We start from the raw sequence: 16216 nt of genomic DNA, 5'->3' as shown, positions 1-16216 counted from the left end.
GTACCGGGCCTGGCAGGAATCATGCCGGAATTAGTGAGACCTCCTCGGCCGCGGCTCAGCCGCAAAACTCCCTTTCGCGGTTCTCTTCCCACCAACTTCCATGGGCATGTTCCTCACCGGGACCTCCGACCAAGTGTGGCCGGGGAACAGTCACCCATGCCCGGGCAGCCTCAGCGAGTGCTCCCGCTGAGGTCAACTTGGAGGTTGGAGCTCCGACTTCCATGGGCACTATTCCTCCCCGGGACCTGCCGCCAAGTCTGGCCGGGGGACAGTGACACATTCCCGGGTAGCCTGAGCGGATGCTCCCGCTGAACTCTTTAGTTCCATGGGCATGTTCCTCATCAGGAACCCAACGACCAAGGGTGGCCGAGGGACAGTGACACATTCTCGGGTAGCCTGAGTGGCTGCTCCCGCTGAGCTACTTCCATGAGCACTATTCCTCCCCGGGACCTGCCGCCAAGTCTGGCCGGGGGACAGTGACACATTCCCGGGTAGCCTGAGTGGCTGCTCCCGCTGAGCCACTTCCATGGGCATTATTCCTCCCCGGGACTTGCCGCCAAGTCTTGGCCGGGGGACAGTGACACATTCCCGGGTAGCTTGAGTGGCTGCTCCCGCTGAGCCACTTCCATGGGCACTATTCCTCCCCGGGACCTGCCGCCAAGTCTGGCCGGGGGACAGTGACACATTCCCGGGTAGCCCGAGTGGCTGCTCCCGCTGAGCTACTTCCATGGGCACTATTCCTCCCCGGGACTTGCCGCCAAGTCTTGGCCGGGGGACAGTGACACATTGCCGGGTAGCCTGAGTGGCTGCTCCCGCTGAGCTCTTACTTCCATGGGCATGTTCCTCACCGGGACCAACTACCAAGTGTGGCCGGGTTTCGAGCTCCAAACTCGGCTTGCACTTGGTGGCCAAGGGGGTCCCCTCCGCTCCGGGAAGGGCGCCCTCCAGCGGGCAGACGAGGGTACTTCTAGTCTGCCCGAGCTCCATGGGGCCCCTCTCGCCCCTAGGCTCCCCGCCCAGGGTTCCAGGGTCCCGGCTACAGCCACCCAGCCGAGTCCCATATAGGGTACCGGGCCTGGCAGGAATCATGCCGGAATTAGTGAGACCTCCTCGGCCGCGGCTCAGCCGCAAAACTCCCTTTCGCGGTTCTCTTCCCACCAACTTCCATGGGCATGTTCCTCACCGGGACCTCCGACCAAGTGTGGCCGGGGAACAGTCACCCATGCCCGGGCAGCCTCAGCGAGTGCTCCCGCTGAGGTCAACTTGGAGGTTGGAGCTCCGACTTCCATGGGCACTATTCCTCCCCGGGACCTGCCGCCAAGTCTGGCCGGGGGACAGTGACACATTCCCGGGTAGCCTGAGCGGATGCTCCCGCTGAACTCTTTAGTTCCATGGGCATGTTCCTCATCAGGAACCCAACGACCAAGGGTGGCCGAGGGACAGTGACACATTCTCGGGTAGCCTGAGTGGCTGCTCCCGCTGAGCTACTTCCATGAGCACTATTCCTCCCCGGGACCTGCCGCCAAGTCTGGCCGGGGGACAGTGACACATTCCCGGGTAGCCTGAGTGGCTGCTCCCGCTGAGCTACTTCCATGGGCACTATTCCTCCCCGGGACTTGCCGCCAAGTCTTGGCCGGGGGACAGTGACACATTCCCGGGTAGCCTGAGTGGCTGCTCCCGCTGAGGTACTTCCATGAGCACTATTCCTCCCCGGGACTTGCCGCCAAGTCTTGGCCAGGGGACAGTGACACATTCCCGGGTAGCCTGAGTGGCTGCTCCCGCTGAGCTCCGACTTCCATGGCCATGTTCCTCACCGGGACCTCCGACCAAGCCTGGCCGGGTTTCGAGCTCCAAACTCGGCTTGCACTTGGTGGCCAAGGGGGTCCCCTCCGCTCCGGGAAGGGCGCCCTCCAGCGGGCAGACGAGGGTACTTCTAGTCTGCCCGAGCTCCATGGGGCCCCTCTCGCCCCTAGGCTCCCCGCCCAGGGTTCCAGGGTCACGGATCCAACCACCATGCCGAGTCCGGTTTGGGGACCGGGAATGGCAGGAATCAAGCCGGGATCGGTGCGCCCTCCTCGGCCGCGGCTTAGCGCAAAAACTCCCTTTCGCGGTTCTCTTCCCTTCAACTTCCATGGGCACGTTCCACACCGGGACCTACGACCAAGTGAGCCCGGGGAACAGTCACCCATGCCCGGGCAGCCTCAGCAAGTGCTCCCGCTGAGGGCAATTTGGAGTTTGGAGCTCCGACTTCCATGGGCATGTTCCTCACCGGGACCTACGACCAAGCGTGGCCGAGAACAGTGACACATTCCCGGGTAAGCCTGAGCGGCTTCTCCCGCTGAACTCTTACTTCCATGGGCATGTTCCTCATCAGAAACCCAACGACCAAGTGTGGCCGAGGGACAGTGACACATTCACGGGTAGCCTCAGCAGCTGCTCCCGCTGAGCTACTTCCATGGGCACTATTCCTCCCCGGGACTTGCCGCCAAGTCTGGCCGGGGGACAGTGACACATTCCCGGTTAGCCTGAGTGGCTGCTCCCGCTGAGCTACTTCCATGGGCACTATTCCTCCCCGGGACTTGCCGCCAAGTCTTGGCCGGGGGACAGTGACACATTCCCGGGTAGCCTGAGTGGCTGCTCCCGCTGAGCTCTTACTTCCATGGGCACTGTTCCTCCCCGGGACTTGCCGCCAAGTCTGGCCGGGGGACAGTGACACATTCCCGGGTAGCCTGAGTGGCTGCTCCCGCTGAGCTCCGACTTCCATGGCCATGTTCCTCACCGGGACCTCCGACCAAGCCTGGCCGGGTTTCGAGCTCCAAACTCGGCTTGCACTTGGTGGCCAAGGGGGTCCCCTCCGCTCCGGGAAGGGCGCCCTCCAGCGGGCAGACGAGGGTACTTCTAGTCTGCCCGAGCTCCATGGGGCCCCTCTCGCCCCTAGGCTCCCCGCCCAGGGTTCCAGGGTCACGGATCCAACCACCATGCCGAGTCCGGTTTGGGGACCGGGAATGGCAGGAATCAAGCCGGGATCGGTGCGCCCTCCTCGGCCGCGGCTTAGCGCAAAAACTCCCTTTCGCGGTTCTCTTCCCTTCAACTTCCATGGGCACGTTCCACACCGGGACCTACGACCAAGTGAGCCCGGGGAACAGTCACCCATGCCCGGGCAGCCTCAGCAAGTGCTCCAGCTGAGGTCAATTTGGAGTTTGGAGCTCCGACTTCCATGGGCATGTTCCTCACCGGGACCTACGACCAAGCGTGGCCGAGAACAGTGACACATTCCCGGGTAAGCCTTAGCGGCTTCTCCCGCTGAGCTCCTACTTCCATGAGCACTATTCCTCCCCGGGACTTGCCGCCAAGTCTTGCCTGGGGGGACAGTGACACATTCCCGGGAAGCCTGTGCGGCTGCTCCCGCTAGGCTCTTACTTCCATGGGCATTATTCCTCCCCGGGACTTGCCGCCAAGTCTGGCCGGGGGACAGTGACTCTTGGCCGGATAGGCCAAGTGGCTTCTCCCGCTGACTTGCCCCTTTGGAAGTAGTAGCTCCTACTTCCATGGGCATTATTCCTCCCCGGGACCTACTGCCAAGTGTGGCCGGGGAACAGTGACCCTTGGCCGGATAGGCCAACTGGCTTCTCCCGCTGACTTGCCCCTTTGGAAGTAGTAGCTCCTACTTCCATGGGCATTATTCCTCCCCAGGACCTACAGCCAAGTGTGGCCGGGGAACAGTGACTCTTGGCCGGATAGGCCAAGTGGCTTCTCCCGCTGACTTGACCCTTTGGAAGTAGAGGCTCCTACTTCCATGGGCATTATTCCTCCCCGGGACCTACTGCCAAGTGTGGCCGGGGAACAGTGACCCTTGGCCGGATAGGCCAAGTGGCTTCTCCCGCTGACTTGCCCCTTTGGAAGTAGTAGCTCTTACTTCCATGGGCATTATACCTCTCGGGGACTTAGAGCCAAGTGTCTTCACCCTTTGAAGGTAGTAGCTCCTACTTCCATGGGCATTATTCCTCCCCGGGACCTACTGCCAAGTGTGGCCGGGGAACAGTGACCCTTGGCCGGGTAGGCCAAGTGGCTTCTCCCGCTGACTTGCCCCTTTGGAAGTAGTACCTCCTACTTCCATGGGCATTATTCCTCCCCGGGACCTACTGCCAAGTGTGGCCGGGGAACAGTGACCCTTGGCCGAATAGGCCAAGTGGCTTCTCCCGCTGACTTGCCCCTTTGGAAGTAGTAGCTCTTACTTCCATGGGCATTATACCTCTCGGGGACTTAGAGCCAAGTGTCTTCACCCTTTGAAGGTAGTAGCTCCTACTTCCATGGGCATTATTCCTCCCCGGGACCTACTGCCAAGTGTGGCCGGGGAACAGTGACCCTTGGCCGGGTAGGCCAAGTGGCTTCTCCCGCTGACTTGCCCCTTTGGAAGTAGTAGCTCCTACTTCCATGGGCATTATTCCTCCCCGGGACCTACTGCCAAGTGTGGCCGGGGAACAGTGACCCTTGGCCGGATAGGCCAACTGGCTGCTCCCGCTGACTTGCCCCTTTGGAAGTAGGAGCTCTTACTTCCATGGGCATTATACCTCTCGGGCACTTAGAGCCAAGTGTCTTCACCCTTTGGAGGTAGTAGCTCCTACTTCCATGGGCATTATTCCTCCCCGGGATCTACTGACAAGTGTGGCCGGGGAACAGTGACCCTTGGCCGGATAGGCCAAGTGGCTTCTCCCGCTGACTTGCCCCTTTGGAAGTAGTAGCTCCTACTTCCATGGGCATTATTCCTCCCCGGGACCTACAGCCAAGTGTGGCCGGGGAACAGTGACTCTTGGCCGTATAGGCCAAGTGGCTTCTCCCGCTGACTTGCCCCTTTGGAAGTAGTAGCTCCTACTTCCATGGGCATTATTCCTCCCCGGGACCTACTGCCAAGTGTGGCCGGGGAACAGGGACCCTTGGCCGGGTAGACCAAGTGGCTTCTCCCGCTGACTTGCCCCTTTGGAAGTAGAGGCTCCTACTTCCATGGGCATTATTCCTCCCCGGGACCTACTGCCAAGTGTGGCCGGGGAACAGGGACCCTTGGCCGGGTAGACCAAGTGGCTTCTCCCGCTGACTTGCCCCTTTGGAAGTAGAGGCTCCTACTTCCATGGGCATTATTCCTCCCCGGGACCTACTGCCAAGTGTGGCCGGGGAACAGTGACCCTTGGCCGGATAGGCCAAGTGGCTTCTCCCGCTGACCTGCCCCTTTGGAAGTAGTAGCTCCTACTTCCATGGGCATTATTCCTCCCCGGGACCTACTGCCAAGTGTGGCCGGGGAACAGTGACCCTTGGCCGGATAGGCCAACTGGCTGCTCCCGCTGACTTGCCCCTTTGGAAGTAGGAGCTCCTACTTCCATGGGCATTATTCCTCCCCGGGACCTACTGCCAAGTGTGGCCGGGGAACAGTGACTCTTGGCCGGATAGGCCAAGTGGCTTCTCCCGCTGACTTGCCCCTTTGGAAGTAGTAGCTCCTACTTCCATGGGCATTATTCCTCCCCGGGACCTACTGCCAAGTGTGGCCGGGGAACAGTGACCCTTGGCCGGATAGGCCAAGTCGCTTCTCCCGCTGACTTGCCCCTTTGGAAGTAGTAGCTCCTACTTCCATGGGCATTATTCCTCCCCGGGACCTACTGCCAAGTGTGGCCGGGGAACAGTGACCCTTGGCCGGATAGGCCAAGTGGCTTCTCCCGCTGACTTGCCCCTTTGGAAGATATAGCTCTTACTTCCATGGGCATTATACCTCTCGGGGACTTAGAGCCAAGTGTCTTCACCCTTTGAAGGTAGTAGCTCCTACTTCCATGGGCATTATTCCTCCCCGGGACCTACTGCCAAGTGTAGCCGGGGAACAGTGACCCTTGGCCGGATAGGCCAAGTGGCTTCTCCCGCTGACTTGCCCCTTTGGAAGTAGTAGCTCCTACTTCCATGGGCATTATTCCTCCCCGGGACCTACTGCCAAGTGCGGCCGGGGAACAGTGACCCTTGGCCGGATAGGCCGAGTGGCTTCTCCCGCTGACTTGACCCTTTGGAAGTAGAGGCTCCTACTTCCATGGGCATTATTCCTCATCGGGACCTACAGCCAAGTGTGGCCGGGGGACAGTGACATGTGGCCGGATAGGCCGAGTGGCTTCTCCCGCTGACTTGCCCCTTTGGAAGTAGTAGCTCCTACTTCCATGGGCATTATTCCTCCCCGGGACCTACTGCCAAGTGTGGCCGGGGAACAGTGACCCTTGGCCGGATAGGCCAAGTGGCTTCTCCCGCTGACCTGCCCCTTTGGAAGTAGTAGCTCTTACTTCCATGGGCATTATACCTCTCGGGGACTTAGAGCCAAGTGTCTTCACCCTTTGAAGGTAGTAGCTCCTACTTCCATGGGCATTATTCCTCCCCGGGACCTACTGCCAAGTGTGGCCGGGGAACAGTGACCCTTGGCCGGGTAGGCCAACTGGCTGCTCCCGCTGACTTGCCCCTTTGGAAGTAGTACCTCCTACTTCCATGGGCATTATTCCTCCCCGGGACCTACTGCCAAGTGTGGCCGGGGAACAGTGACCCTTGGCCGGGTAGGCCAAGTGGCTTCTCCCGCTGACCTGCCCCTTTGGAAGTAGTAGCTCTTACTTCCATGGGCATTATACCTCTCGGGGACTTAGAGCCAAGTGTCTTCACCCTTTGAAGGTAGTAGCTCCTACTTCCATGGGCATTATTCCTCCCCGGGACCTACTGCCAAGTGTGGCCGGGGAACAGTGACCCTTTGCCGGATAGGCCAAGTGGCTTCTCCCGCTGACTTGCCCCTTTGGAAGTAGTAGCTCCTACTTCCATGGGCATTATTCCTCCCCGGGACCTACTGCCTAGTGTAGCCGGGGAACAGTGACTCTTGGCCGGATAGGCCAACTGGCTTCTCCCGCTGACTTGCCCCTTTGGAAGTAGGAGCTCTTACTTCCATGGGCATTATTCCTCCCCGGGACCTACTGCCAAGTGTGGCCGGGGAACAGTGACTCTTGGCCGGATAGGCCAACTGGCTTCTCCCGCTGACTTGCCCCTTTGGAAGTAGGAGCTCTTACTTCCAAGGGCATTACACCTCTCGGGCACTTAGAGCCAAGTGTCTTCACCCTTTGGAGGTAGTAGCTCCTACTTCCATGGGCATTATTCCTCCCAGGGACCTACTGCCAAATGTGGCCGGGGAACAGTGACTCTAGGCCGGATAGGCCAACTGGCTTCTCCCGCTGACTTGCCCCTTTGGAAGTAGGAGCTCCTACTTCCATGGGCATTATTCCTCCCCGGGACTTGCCGCCAAGTCTGGCCGGGGGACAGTGACACTTGGCCGGGTAGGCGAAGTGGCTTCTCCCGCTGACTTGCCCCTTTGGAAGTAGGAGCTCCTACTTCCATGGGCATTATTCCTCCCCGGGACTTGCCGCCAAGTCTGGCCGGGGGACAGTGACACTTGGCCGGGTAGGCGAAGTGGCTTCTCCCGCTGACTTGCCCCTTTGGAAGTAGGAGCTCCTACTTCCATGGGCATTATTCCTCCCCGGGACTTGCCGCCAAGTCTGGCCGGGGGACAGTGACACTTGGCCGGGTAGGCGAAGTGGCTTCTCCCGCTGACTTGCCCCTTTGGAAGTAGGAGCTCCTACTTCCATGGGCATTATTCCTCCCCGGGACTTGCCGCCAAGTCTGGCCGGGGGACAGTGACACTTGGCCGGGTAGGCCAACTGGCTTCTCCCGCTGACTTGCCCCTTTGGAAGTAGTAGCTCCTACTTCCATGGGCATTATTCCTCCCCGGGACCTACTGCCAAGTGTGGCCGGGGAACAGTGACTCTTGGCCGGATAGGCCAACTGGCTTCTCCCGCTGACTTGCCCCTTTGGAAGTAGTAGCTCCTACTTCCATGGGCATTATTCCTCCCCGGGACCTACTGCCTAGTGTGGCCGGGGAACAGTGACTCTTGGCCGGATAGGCCAACTGGCTTCTCCTGCTGACTTGCCCCTTTGGAAGTAGGAGCTCTTACTTCCATGGGCATTATTCCTCCCCGGGACCTACTGCCAAGTGTGGCCGGGGAACAGTGACTCTTGGCCGGATAGGCCAACTGGCTTCTCCCGCTGACTTGCCCCTTTGGAAGTAGGAGCTCTTACTTCCATGGGCATTATACCTCTCGGGCACTTAGAGCCAAGTGTCTTCACCCTTTGGAGGTAGTAGCTCCTACTTCCATGGGCATTATTCCTCCCCGGGACCTACTGCCAAATGTGGCCGGGGAACAGTGACTCTAGGCCGGATAGGCCAACTGGCTTCTCCCGCTGACTTGCCCCTTTGGAAGTAGTAGCTCCTACTTCCATGGGCATTATTCCTCCCCGGGACCTACTGCCAAGTGTGGCCGGGGAACAGTGACTCTTGGCCGGATAGGCCAACTGGCTTCTCCCGCTGACTTGCCCCTTTGGAAGTAGTAGCTCCTACTTCCATGGGCATTATTCCTCCCCGGGACCTACTGCCTAGTGTAGCCGGGGAACAGTGACTCTTGGCCGGATAGGCCAACTGGCTTCTCCCGCTGACTTGCCCCTTTGGAAGTAGTAGCTCCTACTTCCATGGGCATTATTCCTCCCCGGGACCTACTGCCAAGTGTGGCCGGGGAACAGTGACTCTTGGCCGGATAGGCCAACTTGCTTCTCCCGCTGACTTGCCCCTTTGGAAGTAGTAGCTCCTACTTCCATGGGCATTATTCCTCCCCGGGACCTACTGCCTAGTGTAGCCGGGGAACAGTGACTCTTGGCCGGATAGGCCAACTGGCTTCTCCCGCTGACTTGCCCCTTTGGAAGTAGGAGCTCTTACTTCCATGGGCATTATTCCTCCCCGGGACCTACTGCCAAGTGTGGCCGGGGAACAGTGACTCTTGGCCGGATAGGCCAACTGGCTTCTCCCGCTGACTTGCCCCTTTGGAAGTAGGAGCTCTTACTTCCAAGGGCATTACACCTCTCGGGCACTTAGAGCCAAGTGTCTTTACCCTTTGGAGGTAGTAGCTCCTACTTCCATGGGCATTATTCCTCCCAGGGACCTACTGCCAAATGTGGCCGGGGAACAGTGACTCTAGGCCGGATAGGCCAACTGGCTTCTCCCGCTGACTTGCCCCTTTGGAAGTAGTAGCTCCTACTTCCATGGGCATTATTCCTCCCCGGGACCTACTGCCTAGTGTAGCCGGGGAACAGTGACTCTTGGCCGGATAGGCCAACTGGCTTCTCCCGCTGACTTGCCCCTTTGGAAGTAGGAGCTCTTACTTCCATGGGCATTATTCCTCCCCGGGACCTACTGCCAAGTGTGGCCGGGGAACAGTGACTCTTGGCCGGATAGGCCAACTGGCTTCTCCCGCTGACTTGCCCCTTTGGAAGTAGGAGCTCTTACTTCCAAGGGCATTACACCTCTCGGGCACTTAGAGCCAAGTGTCTTCACCCTTTGGAGGTAGTAGCTCCTACTTCCATGGGCATTATTCCTCCCAGGGACCTACTGCCAAATGTGGCCGGGGAACAGTGACTCTAGGCCGGATAGGCCAACTGGCTTCTCCCGCTGACTTGCCCCTTTGGAAGTAGGAGCTCCTACTTCCATGGGCATTATTCCTCCCCGGGACTTGCCGCCAAGTCTGGCCGGGGGACAGTGACACTTGGCCGGGTAGGCGAAGTGGCTTCTCCCGCTGACTTGCCCCTTTGGAAGTAGGAGCTCCTACTTCCATGGGCATTATTCCTCCCCGGGACTTGCCGCCAAGTCTGGCCGGGGGACAGTGACACTTGGCCGGGTAGGCGAAGTGGCTTCTCCCGCTGACTTGCCCCTTTGGAAGTAGGAGCTCCTACTTCCATGGGCATTATTCCTCCCCGGGACTTGCCGCCAAGTCTGGCCGGGGGACAGTGACACTTGGCCGGGTAGGCGAAGTGGCTTCTCCCGCTGACTTGCCCCTTTGGAAGTAGGAGCTCCTACTTCCATGGGCATTATTCCTCCCCGGGACTTGCCGCCAAGTCTGGCCGGGGGACAGTGACACTTGGCCGGGTAGGCCAACTGGCTTCTCCCGCTGACTTGCCCCTTTGGAAGTAGTAGCTCCTACTTCCATGGGCATTATTCCTCCCCGGGACCTACTGCCAAGTGTGGCCGGGGAACAGTGACTCTTGGCCGGATAGGCCAACTGGCTTCTCCCGCTGACTTGCCCCTTTGGAAGTAGTAGCTCCTACTTCCATGGGCATTATTCCTCCCCGGGACCTACTGCCTAGTGTGGCCGGGGAACAGTGACTCTTGGCCGGATAGGCCAACTGGCTTCTCCTGCTGACTTGCCCCTTTGGAAGTAGGAGCTCTTACTTCCATGGGCATTATTCCTCCCCGGGACCTACTGCCAAGTGTGGCCGGGGAACAGTGACTCTTGGCCGGATAGGCCAACTGGCTTCTCCCGCTGACTTGCCCCTTTGGAAGTAGGAGCTCTTACTTCCATGGGCATTATACCTCTCGGGCACTTAGAGCCAAGTGTCTTCACCCTTTGGAGGTAGTAGCTCCTACTTCCATGGGCATTATTCCTCCCCGGGACCTACTGCCAAATGTGGCCGGGGAACAGTGACTCTAGGCCGGATAGGCCAACTGGCTTCTCCCGCTGACTTGCCCCTTTGGAAGTAGTAGCTCCTACTTCCATGGGCATTATTCCTCCCCGGGACCTACTGCCAAGTGTGGCCGGGGAACAGTGACTCTTGGCCGGATAGGCCAACTGGCTTCTCCCGCTGACTTGCCCCTTTGGAAGTAGTAGCTCCTACTTCCATGGGCATTATTCCTCCCCGGGACCTACTGCCTAGTGTAGCCGGGGAACAGTGACTCTTGGCCGGATAGGCCAACTGGCTTCTCCCGCTGACTTGCCCCTTTGGAAGTAGTAGCTCCTACTTCCATGGGCATTATTCCTCCCCGGGACCTACTGCCAAGTGTGGCCGGGGAACAGTGACTCTTGGCCGGATAGGCCAACTTGCTTCTCCCGCTGACTTGCCCCTTTGGAAGTAGTAGCTCCTACTTCCATGGGCATTATTCCTCCCCGGGACCTACTGCCTAGTGTAGCCGGGGAACAGTGACTCTTGGCCGGATAGGCCAACTGGCTTCTCCCGCTGACTTGCCCCTTTGGAAGTAGGAGCTCTTACTTCCATGGGCATTATTCCTCCCCGGGACCTACTGCCAAGTGTGGCCGGGGAACAGTGACTCTTGGCCGGATAGGCCAACTGGCTTCTCCCGCTGACTTGCCCCTTTGGAAGTAGGAGCTCTTACTTCCAAGGGCATTACACCTCTCGGGCACTTAGAGCCAAGTGTCTTTACCCTTTGGAGGTAGTAGCTCCTACTTCCATGGGCATTATTCCTCCCAGGGACCTACTGCCAAATGTGGCCGGGGAACAGTGACTCTAGGCCGGATAGGCCAACTGGCTTCTCCCGCTGACTTGCCCCTTTGGAAGTAGTAGCTCCTACTTCCATGGGCATTATTCCTCCCCGGGACCTACTGCCTAGTGTAGCCGGGGAACAGTGACTCTTGGCCGGATAGGCCAACTGGCTTCTCCCGCTGACTTGCCCCTTTGGAAGTAGGAGCTCTTACTTCCATGGGCATTATTCCTCCCCGGGACCTACTGCCAAGTGTGGCCGGGGAACAGTGACTCTTGGCCGGATAGGCCAACTGGCTTCTCCCGCTGACTTGCCCCTTTGGAAGTAGGAGCTCTTACTTCCAAGGGCATTACACCTCTCGGGCACTTAGAGCCAAGTGTCTTCACCCTTTGGAGGTAGTAGCTCCTACTTCCATGGGCATTATTCCTCCCAGGGACCTACTGCCAAATGTGGCCGGGGAACAGTGACTCTAGGCCGGATAGGCCAACTGGCTTCTCCCGCTGACTTGCCCCTTTGGAAGTAGGAGCTCCTACTTCCATGGGCATTATTCCTCCCCGGGACTTGCCGCCAAGTCTGGCCGGGGGACAGTGACACTTGGCCGGGTAGGCGAAGTGGCTTCTCCCGCTGACTTGCCCCTTTGGAAGTAGGAGCTCCTACTTCCATGGGCATTATTCCTCCCCGGGACTTGCCGCCAAGTCTGGCCGGGGGACAGTGACACTTGGCCGGGTAGGCGAAGTGGCTTCTCCCGCTGACTTGCCCCTTTGGAAGTAGGAGCTCCTACTTCCATGGGCATTATTCCTCCCCGGGACTTGCCGCCAAGTCTGGCCGGGGGACAGTGACACTTGGCCGGGTAGGCGAAGTGGCTTCTCCCGCTGACTTGCCCCTTTGGAAGTAGGAGCTCCTACTTCCATGGGCATTATTCCTCCCCGGGACTTGCCGCCAAGTCTGGCCGGGGGACAGTGACACTTGGCCGGGTAGGCCAACTGGCTTCTCCCGCTGACTTGCCCCTTTGGAAGTAGTAGCTCCTACTTCCATGGGCATTATTCCTCCCCGGGACCTACTGCCAAGTGTGGCCGGGGAACAGTGACTCTTGGCCGGATAGGCCAACTGGCTTCTCCCGCTGACTTGCCCCTTTGGAAGTAGTAGCTCCTACTTCCATGGGCATTATTCCTCCCCGGGACCTACTGCCTAGTGTGGCCGGGGAACAGTGACTCTTGGCCGGATAGGCCAACTGGCTTCTCCTGCTGACTTGCCCCTTTGGAAGTAGGAGCTCTTACTTCCATGGGCATTATTCCTCCCCGGGACCTACTGCCAAGTGTGGCCGGGGAACAGTGACTCTTGGCCGGATAGGCCAACTGGCTTCTCCCGCTGACTTGCCCCTTTGGAAGTAGGAGCTCTTACTTCCATGGGCATTATACCTCTCGGGCACTTAGAGCCAAGTGTCTTCACCCTTTGGAGGTAGTAGCTCCTACTTCCATGGGCATTATTCCTCCCCGGGACCTACTGCCAAATGTGGCCGGGGAACAGTGACTCTAGGCCGGATAGGCCAACTGGCTTCTCCCGCTGACTTGCCCCTTTGGAAGTAGTAGCTCCTACTTCCATGGGCATTATTCCTCCCCGGGACCTACTGCCAAGTGTGGCCGGGGAACAGTGACTCTTGGCCGGATAGGCCAACTGGCTTCTCCCGCTGACTTGCCCCTTTGGAAGTAGTAGCTCCTACTTCCATGGGCATTATTCCTCCCCGGGACCTACTGCCTAGTGTAGCCGGGGAACAGTGACTCTTGGCCGGATAGGCCAACTGGCTTCTCCCGCTGACTTGCCCCTTTGGAAGTAGTAGCTCCTACTTCCATGGGCATTATTCCTCCCCGGGACCTACTGCCAAGTGTGGCCGGGGAACAGTGACTCTTGGCCGGATAGGCCAACTTGCTTCTCCCGCTGACTTGCCCCTTTGGAAGTAGTAGCTCCTACTTCCATGGGCATTATTCCTCCCCGGGACCTACTGCCTAGTGTAGCCGGGGAACAGTGACTCTTGGCCGGATAGGCCAACTGGCTTCTCCCGCTGACTTGCCCCTTTGGAAGTAGGAGCTCTTACTTCCATGGGCATTATTCCTCCCCGGGACCTACTGCCAAGTGTGGCCGGGGAACAGTGACTCTTGGCCGGATAGGCCAACTGGCTTCTCCCGCTGACTTGCCCCTTTGGAAGTAGGAGCTCTTACTTCCAAGGGCATTACACCTCTCGGGCACTTAGAGCCAAGTGTCTTTACCCTTTGGAGGTAGTAGCTCCTACTTCCATGGGCATTATTCCTCCCAGGGACCTACTGCCAAATGTGGCCGGGGAACAGTGACTCTAGGCCGGATAGGCCAACTGGCTTCTCCCGCTGACTTGCCCCTTTGGAAGTAGTAGCTCCTACTTCCATGGGCATTATTCCTCCCCGGGACCTACTGCCTAGTGTAGCCGGGGAACAGTGACTCTTGGCCGGATAGGCCAACTGGCTTCTCCCGCTGACTTGCCCCTTTGGAAGTAGGAGCTCTTACTTCCATGGGCATTATTCCTCCCCGGGACCTACTGCCAAGTGTGGCCGGGGAACAGTGACTCTTGGCCGGATAGGCCAACTGGCTTCTCCCGCTGACTTGCCCCTTTGGAAGTAGGAGCTCTTACTTCCAAGGGCATTACACCTCTCGGGCACTTAGAGCCAAGTGTCTTCACCCTTTGGAGGTAGTAGCTCCTACTTCCATGGGCATTATTCCTCCCAGGGACCTACTGCCAAATGTGGCCGGGGAACAGTGACTCTAGGCCGGATAGGCCAACTGGCTTCTCCCGCTGACTTGCCCCTTTGGAAGTAGGAGCTCCTACTTCCATGGGCATTATTCCTCCCCGGGACTTGCCGCCAAGTCTGGCCGGGGGACAGTGACACTTGGCCGGGTAGGCGAAGTGGCTTCTCCCGCTGACTTGCCCCTTTGGAAGTAGGAGCTCCTACTTCCATGGGCATTATTCCTCCCCGGGACTTGCCGCCAAGTCTGGCCGGGGGACAGTGACACTTGGCCGGGTAGGCGAAGTGGCTTCTCCCGCTGACTTGCCCCTTTGGAAGTAGGAGCTCCTACTTCCATGGGCATTATTCCTCCCCGGGACTTGCCGCCAAGTCTGGCCGGGGGACAGTGACACTTGGCCGGGTAGGCGAAGTGGCTTCTCCCGCTGACTTGCCCCTTTGGAAGTAGGAGCTCCTACTTCCATGGGCATTATTCCTCCCCGGGACTTGCCGCCAAGTCTGGCCGGGGGACAGTGACACTTGGCCGGGTAGGCGAAGTGGCTTCTCCCGCTGACTTGCCCCTTTGGAAGTAGGAGCTCCTACTTCCATGGGCATTATTCCTCCCCGGGACTTGCCGCCAAGTCTGGCCGGGGGACAGTGACACTTGGCCGGGTAGGCGAAGTGGCTTCTCCCGCTGACTTGCCCCTTTGGAAGTAGGAGCTCCTACTTCCATGGGCATTATTCCTCCCCGGGACTTGCCGCCAAGTCTGGCCGGGGGACAGTGACACTTGGCCGGGTAGGCGAAGTGGCTTCTCCCGCTGACTTGCCCCTTTGGAAGTAGGAGCTCCTACTTCCATGGGCATTATTCCTCCCCGGGACTTGCCGCCAAGTCTGGCCGGGGAACAGTGACATGCGGCCGGATACGGCCGAGCGGCTGCTCCCGCTGACGTCATCACTTTGGAAGTAGGAGCTCCTACTTCCATGGGCTTGTTCCTCCCCGGGACTTGCCGCCAAGTCTGGCCGGGGGACAGTGACATGTGGCCGGATAGGCCAACTGGCTGCTCCCGCTGAGCTCCTACTTCCATGGGCTTGCCCCTCCCCGGGACTTGCCGCCAAGTCTGGCCGGGGAACAGTGACATGCGGCCGGATACGGCCGAGCGGCTGCTCCCGCTGACGTCATCACTTTGGAAGTAGGAGCTCCTACTTCCATGGGCTTGTTCCTCCCCGGGACTTGCCGCCAAGTCTGGCCGGGGGACAGTGACATGTGGCCGCATAGGCCAACTGGCTGCTCCCGCTGAGCTCCTACTTCCATGGGCTTGTTCCTCCCCGGGACTTGCCGCCAAGTCTGGCCGGGGGACAGTGACATGCCGCCGGATACGGCCGAGCGGCTGCTCCCGCTGACGTCATCACTTTGGAAGTAGGAGCTCCTACTTCCATGGGCTTGTTCCTCCCCGGGACTTGCCGCCAAGTCTGGCCGGGGGACAGTGACATGTGGCCGGATAGGCCAACTGGCTGCTCCCGCTGAGCTTTTACTTCCATGGGCTTGCCGCTCCCCGGGACTTGCCGCCAAGTCTGGCCGGGGAACAGTGACATGCGGCTGGATACGGCCGAGCGGCTGCTCCCGCTGACGTCATCACTTTGGAAGTAGGAGCTCCTACTTCCATGGGCTTGTTCCTCCCCGGGACTTGCCGCCAAGTCTGGCCGGGGGACAGTGACATGTGGCCGGATAGGCCAACTGGCTGCTCCCGCTGAGCTCCTACTTCCATGGGCTTGCCCCTCCCCGGGACTTGCCGCCAAGTCTGGCCGGGGGACAGTGACATGCGGCCGGATACGGCCGAGCGGCTGCTCCCGCTGACGTCATCACTTCGGAAGTCCATGCTCGGGGCAAGGCTCGCACTCCAGGCGAGAACCAGCTCTGCGGGGCCGGCGGCGCGTGCTTGGCCGAGCCCCCGTGACCAACGGGGGCTAGACGTCGGAGGCATGCCCGCAGAGGTGCACCCCTCGCCGGCCACACTCTCTGACATCCTCCGGCCTCTGCTCCGCGCCTACGTTCTACGCGGCTTATGTCTGCCACTGCACGGCACTCAATGTATCA

The sequence above is a fragment of the Engystomops pustulosus genome, unplaced genomic scaffold (genome assembly GCF_040894005.1).
Source record: "Engystomops pustulosus unplaced genomic scaffold, aEngPut4.maternal MAT_SCAFFOLD_220, whole genome shotgun sequence".
NCBI lineage: Eukaryota > Metazoa > Chordata > Amphibia > Anura > Leptodactylidae > Engystomops > Engystomops pustulosus.
Note: the sequence above shows the minus strand (reverse complement) of the source record.